Genomic DNA, 12,831 nt, shown 5'->3' on the forward strand with positions numbered 1-12,831 from the left:
AAATCTTATATCGCCCAGCTCTACTCCTAACACAACTTTGACCGTTTGCAGTGCCAGTCAAAGGTTTGGACACTCTCAGTGATACTGGAGTATTTCTTAGCCTTTCATTACATTGACTTGCATTAAATAATCACAGCAACAACTACTGAGTTCTTCAGTGACTACAGCAAGTTTAGCTTTCTTCACCAGCTCAACTTGCAGTGGGTCAGTGAAGTGTAACATGAAACTGTGCCTTCTTCCATATCATCTGCTCCTAGCTTATTTTTCTAATAACTGTTTGGGATAAATCATCAACAGCCAAGTGAGAGGAAAACTGAAGCACAAATTCACCTTTAAAGACACCCAGGTCAATGTGGGGCGCCTCGAATGCTTACAAACTTTAATCCTCAGCAGTGGCAATGTGCAGAGTCTGCAGTGGCTGTAGGACAGACCTGACCTCCCTAAGGGGGCCCCACCTGGCTCCATTCACTCCTGTTCCAAGCAGCTTACATGATTCTGTTTAAACAAACCTCATGACAACATTGCAACCCACTCAATGGAAACAAAGAGGAGTTATCCTTCTGATAGCAAACAAAGGAGGGGAAAAAAGGAGAAAGACAACCAGACAGCAGTAAATGGAGAAAATAATAATGATTAATTATAATGCTAATTTACTAACGTGGAGCTCAACTTCCACTAACATCACAAATTGTTAAAGCTTTTATTTACACACACATAATGCCTTCAGTATGAATCTGAACAGAAAAAAAACAAGTTCAAAAACAAGTTCAAAATCCATCAATCCATTCATTCGCTTCCACTTTTCTTCTCACATTCACTCCTGCATTCATATCTAGGGCTGTGCGATATGACCAAAATCTCATATCCCGATATAAAACATCTATCATCCGATAATGATATAAATCACAAAAAATTTAATATTTTCTGTAAATTCTGCGAATCTCGGGTAGGTGCACTGTTTCCAGCTAGGCGTCTTGTACCTGGAGTCAAGTGTTTTAACCGATGCATGAAACTACACGTTTTTAGACATAGGTTGTAACGGTCCTTTGTGAGTAATTATTACACGGCGTGCTGCGGGGAAAGCCTGTTCTAACGTTTGAGTCTAAGGTTTATTTCTTAGCACCTGACGGCTCTTATTTTGCTTCTCATCCGTCAATACTCTGCATACTTTTTCACGTGATTGCGTTTACTTTGAAAATTCTCAACAGGATCTTGAGCTTTATTGTGAAAGGGTTATGTGGAAAATAAACAAGCGGACATGCGGTGGTTTTACCGTCGTTGTTGCTAATGACCACCCATAAAAACAGGCGCTTGTCCGTCTGTAGTGTGGTTATATTAAATATAAGAGAAAGAGAGAACTTTAATTAATATAGCCACTACAGTGACCATCAGAAAAATATTGTCGTAAACAGTTAAACGATAGCGTAAAATGAAACGATAGACGTTTTTATATCCATCCATATATATCGTTATATCGAACAGCCCTATTCATACCTATGGGCAATTTAGTATTTCTACTTAACCCCACTAACTGCATGTCTTTGGACTGTGGGAGGAAGCCAGAGAACCTGAGGAGAACCCACGCAAACACGGGGAGAACATGCAAACTCCGCACATAAAGACCCTGGCCTGATGGTGAAATTGAACTCAGCACCGTTTTGCAGTGAGGCAACAGTGCTAACCACCAAGGCTGGACACTGTGCTGCCGAGCACAAAGTTCAAAATCATTTACAGCATTTTTCAATGAGCACATTTTACAACACACTGCATTTTTTCCTCTTGTCATGTAGCTGCACAGTTAAGTTTATTCTTGCTACAAATTATGTTAAAACATTTTAAAAAGTACTCTTCTGTCCAACAAATAAAAAGCGTATTTCAGTTAGTGAGGTTATGGTGATGACTTTCGTCTCAAGGGCAAATGATCAGATCTGTGGTGTCTAGCCTTGATTGATCGCCACCAAAAACCAAAATCCACAGCAAAAACTGTTTAAAATGCATAAGTGGGTTATCGTTTATTGACTTTTATGATAACTTTTATCATATCAGTGAAGCCCCTAGTTAAGGAAATCTAAAACAAGATCATGAAATCTTTCAGAGTACAGGATATCAAATGGAAGAAATAAAGAAGGACAAAAACAAACAAAAATCAATAAAGACGTAACTAGAGAATATTTGGGGTTTTGTACTCAAGTTGTATTCAATATTTACTACAACCTCCTCACATCCTGCGGCCTATTACTTGATTCAGTTTAGTACAGTGTTTCATACCTTGGTAAACAATAGTGACTATCATGTCAAGCTGTAAAATAAACTCACTGCACCATATGAGGACATACTTTCTTAACGACATTTACTTTCTATTCAAAGATGATTCTTAGTTCTTCTACTTATCAGGTCCAAAATGTAAATGTTCAGATCTATGGAAGATTATTCCTACCACAGAATTTTTCATTTATTTTTCTTTTTGCCGTTCTGGAGTCAAAACAAGTACGCAAGTTAAAATTTTGGGATATCTAACCTTAATTAACAATAACCCAAATTTTCAAGCTAGGTAAAGGTTTTAAATGCATCTAAACTAAAAACAACTCATTTTCCCATCCCTCAGATTTTTGTATGTTCCCTCCGCTGATTGCACAGCGAGAACAGTAAATGATAACGATCTGTCCAGTTTCTTTCTTCCTCAGTTTATAGACGTTTTGAATACTTAGACAACCTCTTCAAAATTTCCAAAGCAAATAAATTCACAGAGTCTGACCTCCGTTTCTCAGTTAACCTCATTCCAGCGGTTGCAGCTGCCTCCTGCTCCGCCTCCATCACCGGCACACACGAGGAGCCAGTCGGCGCGCCATGTGTGTCCTGGCTTTGCCTCCGAGTGCGACGGAGCTGTAAACCACACTGGCTCACCTCTGTTATGCACACTCATTACTATTTCACCAGCAGGGGAACAGCAGCACTGACAGCTCCTGTGTCCTCCACATTAATAAGAGAAAAAGCAGCATCGCGCACATAAGCTTACAGCGGTTTACCTTTCAACCTGCCAGCGCAGACACGCACACACAGCTATGATTACAGACAAACACTTCCATCAAAGTTCAGCATATTTACTTACTGTGCATGGAAAGAAAATAATGCAACCCATCGCTATCGCCACAAAAACCTCCACACTTAAGCAAACAACCACCTGTCATAAAAGCAGGGTGAACAAAAGCATTGTTCAGCTCCCCGGCAGATGAAAGAGAAAATCTTTATGTACTTCTCTTTATCAAGGATTACATCATTTCCTTTCATGAACACTTTTTATTATTATTATTTGGGAAGTCTTTAAACATTTATCCTCTTCTTCAGTCTTGTGTACGCATCTCTAGACATATTTAACTTTATATTTAAAAAGACTTAGCTTGAGCAGGAATTTATATTTGTTTCAGCCACAAAAGTAGACTTCACCCTAAACAGAGCTGTCATTAATACTGAGGACATAACATGAAGCCATGAATATCAGCGTTGGGACTGATGAGGGATGAATGGGTTTGCATAAACAAACAAATACAAACAAATTTGACACGAGAGACATGAGATTGGTTACCAACTGACTTTATACATATACAGTTGTGTATAGAGTATTTACACCTGTGGGTAGGTGAGCATGCAAGCATTATATTTTCAGTAAAACTGCAGGAGACCTGAAGGACGCGTTCAAAGCATATTAGCAAAGTGATGCATTATGAACAAAAATCAATAAAGATATGTGATACAAGGTAGCTCCAGGTATCATTAGCTCAGTGGAGTAACAGTAAAGCTGTTTTCACACATGAACCGGCACCCTGAGCCTTTCAACATTACCCGTTGTAGCTGCATGTGAGAATACAAATGTGTTTAACCTCCAAACTTCCCGAGCGTAAACTGTGTCTGACTGCAGCCGTATGAGCTATCTGTCCAGTGAAATCTCAGCGAGCGAGCATCAGACGTCAAAGCCAAACAGGAGTGGGAGCGCATCTGAGGTGGATAATTAGCTCTGCATGACCCGATTCGCCCGACACTGACCCAAGCTTTTGCAAAAACACAGTTTAGGAATAATCAGATTAAAAAGCAGATTTTTAAGTATTTGGAGGTTTTTTTGGGGGGGGGGGGGGTTTAAAGGAATGAGAGAAAAAAGAGTAACCCCCAAACTAACATTTTAAATCATTTTTTCCACCAGTTCTTGTAGTAACTCAGTTATATTGTATACTCACACTACCCATGGTTGCTTTGTACCATGATCCTGCACTCACATTCTCATTTATAGAAGCTGTTGAAAGCTGCTCTCACAGGGCACAGTGAGGTTCATGATTTTATGCATTTTGTGCTTTAATTGTGTTTCACCCTCTCATGTGCCTTTTTGATTTGTTAATTAACACAATGATTTTCACAGGCATGCCCGAGTCCGGCTACACCACATCCCAGCTCCCCTCTTCAGTTTGCTGAAGTGGGTCCAGGCACGCCGATGCGACTGATCTCTCTGGTCAAACAGACTGGAATTTGGCGTCAATCATGCTTTCGCACTGTATGGATTGTTAACAAAACGACTTTAACTGCCTGATTGTGTAGTGTGAAAGTTTGTTATTAAAAAGCAGTGTTAACACTTTCACCAAATTCTTTTTTTGGTGGGGTTACGAATCCCATAATTTGTGGCCCAGGGTCAGCTCAATGTGCTGAGGATGTCAGATGAATCAAAGAAAAGACTTGTAAAAAAAAAAAGGATCTGCTCTGAGTGAAGCCCAATTCATGGTCAAACCTGTTTGGCCAAGATGGATGACAGGAAACAAGCCGGCCATGCTGATTGGTCAAATTTACAAAGCCTGCGTGAGTGAGGATGAGTGAATCCTGCCCACAACAGCCTCTGCTTCTGGGAGGCAGATAATGCTTGTGAGATTAACATCCTCAGCCCACCAACAGCCCACAGCTTGACCAATCCGTGCCGAGTGGAAATTACATAACAATGAGCGTTCAACACACCCGCAGGATTCTGCTGACAATCCATCTATGCTAGCCCCCTCCCCTCTTTATCATGATGATGAGTAGCAGCACATCCTCCCCTCCCAACAGCGTGCACCTGGTAATCCCGAGCGTGATTTGTGGGATTGCGTGCAAAGCCATAATACCAAACACGGCAGCCAGTCTTAGATAACATAACTTTTTGAAGGTTTTCCAGCCTTCTTGCCTCTAATTATTTCACTTAAAGAGAATTTCAGAAGTGGGACGCACAAAGAAGCAATGTTGTGTTCATTCAGACCCCACTTCCCTAGAAGGAATATAAAAGAGGAAAGAGTGCAGGGTTACAGTCGGTGGCAGACAGTGGTGGTCTGAGATTACAGCTGTGCAGCTGGGAGAGGATGCTGCTGCTGCTTGGTGGGGTGAGAGGTTAGAGAAAAGAAGTGAGGTCACAGCTGTGCAAAGGCAAGAGGAGACTTAAGGGCAAAGCACGGACATCATAAAGTACCCGTGCAAAATATACTGCATATATATTAGTTACATTCACATCTGAATGTGAAATAAAGTGCAAGGGAGAAAATTCCACATTCCTGCACTCTTGTTTACCACTAATACATTTAATCTATGACATTACAACCAGATGATGGTCACCTGATGCATTTATTAAACATTACAATGTAATAAATGCATCAGCGGTAAAGCGAGACCGCGTGTGGAGTCGCATTTAATTGTTTTTGTAGAATTTTATTATGTGCGCAGGCTGCTGAAGAGTTACATGGTTAAATTACTTTTCTGTTAAACTAAAGGGTTAAGCAGCCACGCTGTACTTTTAGCTAAAATTTCATGTGAAAACACTGCCTAAGATGCTTTTGTGCATACACTGCATTATTAATATTGAGCTCTAACACTGCTGCTGACACCTTATGGCAACGGATTCACACTTTGAATTAGGTGATCAGTGACAGACGCTCACTGGAAAAGGAGGATGGAAAAAGCTCTTCATTTTGGTTGAACTAACACACGCTGCTGCCTGCGAGCTGCAAACACTGATAAAGCCTTCAGTTTTTTTCTTCTGTATCGTCAAAAATATCATTAGCGCAAATTTCGCTGGAATCCTGTGATATAATCTTGAGACTTTATGGCCTACCGCCAGTCTGTAAAATGTTTCCAAGCACCCTGAGTTATCACAGACGTTTGGTTTCAGCCCTGAACACAACTTAATCAATTATATAGTTTCAGATTAATTAATCTGATAGACTGACAGTGTAAAAGTAGGACTGCACCAATGTTTAGTCCACCACGGCCCTGTTATTTCAAAATACGCAATTTCTGTTCTTTAGAAAAAAATTCTCACACCTTGGCAATTAGGGCCCAAAGGCTATTTACCGTTTTAAATTATTTATTGTTTTCTAATCAAAAAACAGCAAAAACATCGACTACTCCTATAGGTAAATACCAACTTGTTTGGCAGTAGGCAGATATCAGTCAATAAAGCTAAGGGTAAGGCTCAGGTATTGTTCCATCTCCACCTAAAACCTAAAAATATTCCATTTAAAAGCATTTAAAATCAACCACATAATAAATCAAATGAATAATAAATTATTTTTCTGCCATTCACCATCAGTAGGACATCCCAGTTTAGTCCAACTCTTCATCAATGGCGACCCAAACCCTGTGCAGCTGATTATTTTGGTGATTATCAGCTAATTCAATGCATCACTGTTCAAGTTAAAGAAAGAAAAAACACATCCATTGTTTTCTAAAATCAATATAAATATTTTTCAACATCTAATTTGCCTCATTTGTCATCATTTAGTGGAAATGTTCTTCACGTGGAGTTTGCTGCACACTTGCACTTTGCGACCAATTTTGAGGAATTATTCCTGTTGCATTGAGTGAGCGTTACGTAATCCGTGGGTAGCTGTGCATCGCTGTTATTCATACATTATTCTAAAGTTGCACACATCAGCAGTCGGAGGTGCTCGAACGCACTCGGCCTGTATGACTTGTGCATGTGCTCTGGTTCTTGCTCCTCCACTCGTGTGTGTTAATATGCTCCCCATGAGGCGCTGCAGGCTGTGGTAATTATAGAAGCTCAGCTAGCACACATATCACAAGAGAGATGTGCATTTAAAGCAGTGCACTTTTAGCATGAACACAGCCCTATATGCATGAACACAAACCAACGGATATACCGAAGATGGCTGTGCAGATATTAAACGTCGTGCTGACTGCCTTTTTATCGAACTCTGTAAAACAGTTCTCCTCTAAATAAGTCTCAAACTTAAACAGAGCTGACAAATGCACCTGTTTTCTTGACTTCATATTTCTTCATAATTTTAGCAGCAGAGTCTGGACACACTTGGGGTTCAGCAATGCTGCGTTAATCTACCCCCACCCCAACCTCACGGTCACACAACTGTAATACCCTTGCCCAAATATAAAGGGCTTAACCCACTTCTTAATAAAATCCCAGTCCTCACACACGCTGACCAGCAGGGCGTCTGCGAGTGTGTCAGATAAACTCTTTGGCAAACGATAACTCCATTAATGCCAACGGGGACAGACGAGCCCAGGAGATGGAAGATGATTACTTCCTTAACCACGCCGAGTCGTCATTATTGGCATTTAACAGTCTGATATAGATGTAAGGCGTGCCCGCTCTGCGTGTGCGCACAGCAGGCCAAGGATGGGATGGAGGCAGGGCCTGTGGAGTGCAGACATTATTATTACCGAAATGTCACTCAGAAAGAAAGGAAGGAAAGCAAGGAAAGGAGGAGAGGGCCTGAGGGTGGGCGAGCGAGTAAGTGGATACAGAAAGAGTGGGGAAAGAGAGTGACGGGGTGGCGGTAACACATTCATCTTCATATCCCTCTTTTAGCCCAACATTTGCTGTTTGGCTTTTCCACTCAACTGCTCTTCAATGGCTGCGCTGCCTGCAATGTGAGGGCTATTTTTAACAGCTGTTAGGCTTTCTGTCATGTTACCTAATCAAACCCACGACAAATCATATTTTTAATACAAATTTGAGAGATTAGGACATAAACTGTGTTTAATCCCACACTCTGGGAAATTCACTCGTTACAGCAGCACAAGGGACAGGAAGAAAAGGTGAATTAGAGAAATATTAGAAAACAATACAAATAGAAGATAAATAAATAGGAAAAATAGTGACAAAAATGATGATGATGAAGGACCACAGTGGAGGACTGAGCTCTAACAGTCTACTGCTATCAAAAGGAACCAAGACCTCAAAAGCAAAACAAGTCTGGACGTCTTCTCTGGAGTTTACAAAGTGAAACCAAAGACCTTGTCTCTAGTGGGAATCAAGTAGCATCAAGGAGCATCAAAAGTGTAATTTTCTGTGCTTTTTTCCCCCCTCACTTCATTTCAGCTCCACTGTTATATGGTGACTTCCGCACATTTGTAGTGTTTCTCCTCTGCTCCGTTTCACTGCATTATGATGAAGAATGCTACAGAGCAGAGCAGACACATTGAGCAAAGCAGGTGAGAGACAGGGGAAGTTAAGATATCTGACTTGTCAGGATACTGTTACAATGCAATTAAAGCTTCCAAGCAGGTGTTACTTAATCTGCACTTAGCTGTTGTCCACTGTTCTCCACTCAGGGCAATGCTTTTACTCTTCCCTGAGTAAAAGCACTTTTTTCTGCAGAATGGAGCAACTTTGTGTCTCCCCCCCATGACACAATTTGTAACCACATGGGGCTCATCAGCTTTATCCCTCTGTCATTACTACAGCCCTGCACATCACCTTGTTCTTGAAAATTGTTACCATTACACTTCTCCATTCCTCAAGCATCCTCTCACTCTCCAGGATCAACATGGTCAAAAGTTCTACTGCCTTGTCTCCCAGACATCTCAGGTGATAGGTATGTAATGTGGACCAACCACTTTTCATCCTTTTCACAGGCACATTGACTTCCTCCTTACTAATCCTCTGCACTTCCACCAAGGTCCCTCCACCCACCCTTCTTTTGCTCTCATTTTATTCACTTATCAGCTCCTTAAAGTCATCCTTCTATCTTCTCAGCACACTCTCCTCACTCGTTAGTCCATTACCATCTCCATCCTTAATCACCCTGATCTGCTGCACATCCTTTCCAGCTTGATATCTCGGCCTGGCCAATCAATATAAATCCTTTTCTCCTTCTTTGGTGCACAGCCTTACATACAACTCAAAAATGACTAAATATGTAGTTTTTATGAAGACAGACGAGTTTCTTTAGACATTTAACCCTTTCCAATGTTGGGAATTGCACCAGACGTATATAACCGTTCATAACTGGGGGTAGCACACTGCTGACAAGAAATTTTAAAAAAATACTTTAAATGCTACATCTTACGAAACACAACAATGAGCTTATTTATTAAGCCCGATAAGACACCGAAGCTGCTGCTATATAAATGTGACCCAAACAAGCAAAGCGAGTCTCCAGGGCTGGGATTAGTGAGCTCAGACCAGCTGCAAGGCTGCGTCGCTGCTGCTGCTGCTACACATGTCAATTACATAAATGCAGCTTCCTGTCTCTGCGCCAGCATCGGGACCTTATTATGCTCTGCTGACGCTCCGCTCCACTCCACTCGGGACTCAATAGCTCAGATGCGCAGGTACTCTAGAAACAAACGCGCTGTTGCAATGCAACACTGTAACCGTGGAGACCGATGTCTTTAAGAAGACAGGATTTAAAGGTCGAGCCATGTAAAGCAGGGACGGGCAGTTAATTTTTCCCAAGGTGCCACATGAGAAACTGGGACTGATGTGGAGGTTCACACCAATGAGCTGCTAACACCCACAACAGTCCCAGTTTCTCATGTGGCCCCTTGGGAAAAAAGTAACTGCCAATTCCTGATCTCAGAGATAATAAAGGAGGAATTCAGTGTTTTTGCTGTAGAAAAACATCCCAATTACAAAAAAAATATGTCCTGGGACAACTTTCAGGTGTGGATTTATAAACAGTTGGTGGACTAGCTGTACGTAGCACATCACATAGCTCCCTAATGTGTTTTGTTTTTGTTTGTTTGGGTTTTTTGGGGTTTTTTTTTTTTTTACAAACAATAAAAAAAGCTGTGTGTTAGAATCTCACTTCTTTTCATAAAAAGTTGATTGATGATTCTATTTTTCATATTAGAGAGGAATAAAGCCAGAAGGCAAAATTTCTGCATATTAATTTTCTGTCAGTTCACTAATCAGTCAGCTAATCTGTTCTGCATACAGCCCTTTAAACAACAGTTCCACCAACAGCTTGCAAGACAGGTGAAAATTCCAGGAAGTCTTTCAGGAAATTACACGTCACACCTATGCAAGTGCACTTTGTTGAAATGAAAAACAACCCGGTGCTTGTTAGTGGCAGTTTCAGTGTCATAAAAAATATACTACAATAGCTTCAAATGGTAGATTGGCCCCACATGTATAGATGTGACACTGTAACACCACCTGAGAGGTGCAGTCTCCAGCTCGGAGTCACCTGGGGGGAGACCACATTTGGCTGATTAGTGTCGAGTGTGACCTGTAACTGCACCACAGACAGGCAGCAGTAACAAGGGAGGCAAAGCCATTAGTGACACATGTGGGCACTTACTGGAAACATCCCTCTCAGCACAATGAGGGTGGAACACAATGCTGCTGCTGCTGACAGCCCACAGCAGCCGTGGCTCACATGCGCGACGCCTTGTGCCGCCGACTGACTGTCAAAGCGTGTTGGCACAAATGAAGAACCCAAACGCTGTTGTGACATCATGAAAGACACATGAATGATGGCGGCTGATTTGTGTCAGATGGCTCCCGCTGCGCTGCTCATGGAGCGAGCGTGCAGGGTAAGAGGTCCACACCATCTAAAACTCAGTCACACGCTGCCAGTTTATTAGGCACAGATTGGTCCCGATTCAGTTTTAGGCAACACAGGCGCTGACGAGGGAGGCGATTAATTACTGACAAATACACATCCAAACAGTGTCCACAGCTGCTAAGGGGCACGCCTGTGAGGCACTTTGGTTAACATTTTTTTCACTTAAACCAATTTTATGGAGAAACTAAAGTGAGTTGATTGAGATCTAAGGTTGTCTTTAGGCTCTACTCATGGATAAAGTTTTAAAAGTAAATAAATAAATCCAGCATTTTTTTAGTTAACCTTCATCTTGCCAACTGGCTGACATGCACCAACACAAAGATCACTGATGAACTACAATCACGTTATACAGCAGTTCACCTTTCATTGATTTCTGCTGAAGTTCAAAGTGAGCATAAGAATGGGGAAGAAAGAGGATTTTAGTGACTCTTAACATGACATAGGTTGTTGGTGTTGTTGTATTTCAGAAGCTGCTGATTTCCTGGGATTTTCCCACAACACCATCTCTAGTGTTGCAAAGTGAGCAGCAGATCTCTGGGTGAAAATGTCTCACTGATATCAGAGGAGAATAAACCGGTAGCTCTGAGGTGAGAGGAAGGTAACAGTAACTAAAACAGCCACTTGTTACAACCAAAGTATGCAGAAGAGCATCTCTGAATGCACAACACCTTTAAGTAGCTGGGCTACAGCACCAGAAGACCACACCAGTTGCCACTCAGCGAGCATCTCGTATCAGTGGTTCAGGCCGGTGGTGGTATAAGGGTGTGTGGGATTTACCACACTCACCACAGTTCGTACCTTTTTAGTACCAGAAGAGCCTCACTTAAACACCACAGTCTACCTGAGTATTGTGGCTGACTATGTCCGTCCCTTTATGACCACAGTGCACTCATCTTCTGATGGCTGCTTCCACCAAAATAACACACCGTGTCACAAACCAGTTCACTGTACTCAAATATATCTCAGTGTCAATATAATAGAGCACCTCTGAAGCCCATTAATCTGCAGTAGCAATATGACCAGTATCTGAGAGGAATGTTTCCAGCAGCTTTTTGAATCTATGCCACAAAGCATTAAGGCCTACCTAACCAGCTACTATCAACCGCTGTAAGACATTTATCCCCTTTTTTTTTTTTTATTAGCATGACTTGCAATTCTCCCTATGCTCAGAAGGCTTAACTCTAGTGAGGACCAACAAAACCAGCTACACATATTTCCCATCACATTATTAACAAACCACAAGCTCATTTAACTTTCATTGAATATGTAAAAAATAATTATTAGGGCTGGGAGGAATTAGTGGTGTACAGATGACAATTTAAAATAAATGATATTCAAAGTAAATAAGCACCAACCTGTCCCATCCTGTATCTGTTTCTCTCTTTAGCCACGTAGTCAAAAAAAAAAAAAAAAAAAAAACTAAACTAAACAAAACTTCAGTCTGAGAACTCAATAACAAACATTTCTTCACCAGCCTCTATAATTTCACCTCCTCTCCTCAGCAGCCTGTAATTTCCTCCCTCTCCTGGGTCAAACACAGGCTCTCTGTAGCTCGCTATTTAACGAGATTGTGCACTTGGTTACATAATGACGGCGAATAAGAGCACTAACCTCACCTATACCTGCCGTGTGACTCCCGTCGCTTAAAACCACGTCTGTGAGGAAGCCACAGGTGAAGGTGGTAAAGCTGCTGAGGACCGGGAGCCGATTTGTGGCTTTGATTTCATTCATAAACACTTTCAGGACCAGTCGTCGCGTTAGACAGCAGTTCAGTGACAGCTGCCCCGGTCGGCACATTACAGCCTCATCACCCCACCAACAAACCAACAGACCGGAGCGTTTCTCTTCACCCTCTTCACACATTAACCTCCTCTCGGTAAATGTCCCACACACAACCCGGTTTCTTACCCTTCGGCGCTTCTCCGTCCCTCACACAGGTCCGCCTGTCGTCTCCGGGTCCATCTATTTACTGTCCACACAGAATGGTACGGTCTAG

The 12,831-nt window shown here is 41.8% G+C and overlaps 1 protein-coding gene across 4 annotated transcripts in view; it reads right to left on the reverse strand.

Annotated features, from left to right (window-relative positions):
• map3k13 (mitogen-activated protein kinase kinase kinase 13) overlaps positions 1 to 12,831 on the reverse strand; it is a 36,968-nt gene extending 24,137 nt beyond the window's left edge. For 2 of the 4 annotated variants that reach the window (XM_004555460.4, XM_012920293.3), the window contains exon 1: positions 12,744 to 12,831. The gene's annotated coding sequence lies outside the window, so the exon portion shown is untranslated. The other 2 variants (XM_023152626.3, XM_076875107.1) reach the window with 2 other exon arrangements.

Source organism: Maylandia zebra, linkage group LG16 (assembly GCF_041146795.1).
Source record: "Maylandia zebra isolate NMK-2024a linkage group LG16, Mzebra_GT3a, whole genome shotgun sequence".
In the NCBI taxonomy this organism is placed as follows: Eukaryota; Metazoa; Chordata; class Actinopteri; order Cichliformes; family Cichlidae; genus Maylandia; species Maylandia zebra.